A 2417-nucleotide genomic window follows, 5' to 3' on the forward strand; every position below is an offset into this window, starting at 1 on the left:
CAGGATCTGTGGGGAAAATCAGGCAGCAGCTGAGTTTCAAAATAGGGGAGGGGAGGTACAAACGCCTGGATAGATGGTAGAGCTGATTTGAAGTGTTTGCTTTAGAAGTGTAGGGACATAAGCTGGGACCTCAGCATTATTGTAAGAAGTAGTGTTTGCTGTCACACAATCTTCACCCTACTGCCTACAAGTTGTGCTGGGGTAGTAATGAAGAACTTGTGGAAGTGGCCAACCAATGACTGGTCCAACTTGAGACCTATAACATGAGAGGGAACCCATGCCTTCCACTGTGTTGATGACCAGGAACCAGAGGCTGGTCATCAGACATCAAGAATAGACCCAAACACAATTAGAAAAATACAAAACAAACAAACAACAAAAAACAGAAAAAGAAAAAGAAAAACTTTAGAAAGAAAAAAAAAAACAAGAAAACAGAAAAAGTCAATGAAACGATTCCTAATGATTCTGCTATATTTATAGACTGCTGTATGTCCTAATAGTCTTCAAAGGCGTCATCCAGCAACTGAGAGGGGCAGATGCAGAGACCATAGCTAAACAATAGGTCAAGCCAGGGTAACCCCACAGGAGAAGGGAAGAAGGACTGTAGAAGCCAGACGGGTCAAGGACATCATGAGAACACATCCCACAGAATCAACTAAGCAGGGCTCACAGAGGCTCATAGAGACTGAAGGGACAACCATGGACCCTGCATGGAATCTACACTAGGTTCTTTCCTTCTATGTTATGGTTGTGTAGCTTTGTTTTCTTGTGGGATCCCTAATAGTGGGAGCAGGGGCTATGTCTGACTCTTCTGTTTAAACTTGGGAAGATTTTCCTGCTAGGGAGTTGTCTCACCCAGCCTTGATATGAGGGTTAGTGCCTAGTCTTATTGCAATTTGATATGCTGCTTTTAGTTGCTATTTCTAGGAGGCTTGCTCTTCATTTATCTATTTATTTTAAAGAACAAGGAGGGAGAAATGAATATAGGGGAGAGGGGAAGTGTGTGTGATGGGGGAGGACTTAGAGAAAGAGAGGTAGGAGAACCTGAGGTCAAGATATAATAGGTGTAAAGACCACCTTACCAAGCCAAATTTGATGAGCTCCAGGTTTATTGAGAAAGTCTCCAAAATCAGGTAAAGAGTAATCAAGGAATACACCTGATGTCAATATCTGGCTTCCACACACACCCCAATCCCTATCTCGATACATACATTTGTTCACTTATCACATAGTACACTATTCATTGTAAGTGTTAAATAAGGGCAGGGAGTTTTTCAGTATGGGTTCATTTTAACTCTCACCTCATTGAAGCAATAATTAAAACAATAATGCAGTACTTTTCAGTGGTCTCAAAGATGAAGTGAGTTAATACAGTTTCTCATGTTTTAGTGACCTCCTACCATAATGTTACTTTCACTGCATCTTCATAATCGCAATTTTGCTACTTTATGAATACAAATATAAATATCTGTGTATTCCTATGATCTTTGCTGACCCCTGTGAAATAGTTATTGACCCCAGGTTAAAGACCACTGCAATAACACCTGGAAAACAACAAACTGAGATTTACTACTGGAAAAAATTACTGATGGGGCTGTTGTGAAGGTTCAGCAGTTAAGAACATTTGGTCCTCTTATAGAAGACTAAGGTTTGAATTCCAGTACCCATGGTGGTGGGTCACAGCTGTCTGTAACGTTAGCTCCAGGGGATCTGATACCCTCTTATGGTCTCTGCAGGCAGAGCACACATGTAGTGCACCTACACACACTCAGGAACAGGCATACACATAAATGTTAAAAGAATTATTGGTACCTCTCACACGGTGAGAACACATGCAACAGAATAGTATTTATGATGCTATTATGATAACAGTATTATGGTGCATGATACACTTCTGGTATAATACATATATAAATATAACCAAGCAGTTGGGTCCAGAGCATGGCCTGGGATCCTAACTACTTCTGATGCTGAACGCTGGAGGATTACAATTTCAATGCTGTCTACAAACACAGTGATGTCAAGGCAAGCCTGGAAAACTTAGCGAAACTGGGTTTCAAAGTGGGGCAAGAGAGATGGCTAAGTGGTGAGGAGCACTGGCTGCTCTTCCAAAGAACCTGATTTCACATCCTAGCATCTACATAGTGGCTTACAGTGATGGTTTGGCTAGAGGGTTAAGAGTGCCTGCTGATCTTGCAGAGGACCCAAGTTTAGTTACTAGGATCCATATCAGATGTTTCACAACCACCTGTAACTCGAGCTCAAGGGCATGTGATACCTCCTTCTGGCCTCCCTGGACACCAGGCATGTATGTTGCTCATGGACAAAACACTCATACACAGGATAAATGAATAAAGTAAGATATGATTTTTGAAGTAAAAAAAAACCAAACATAAAAAGAGGGCTGATTTATGGAT

Source organism: Arvicanthis niloticus, chromosome 30 (assembly GCF_011762505.2).
Source record: "Arvicanthis niloticus isolate mArvNil1 chromosome 30, mArvNil1.pat.X, whole genome shotgun sequence".
Lineage (NCBI taxonomy): Eukaryota > Metazoa > Chordata > Mammalia > Rodentia > Muridae > Arvicanthis > Arvicanthis niloticus.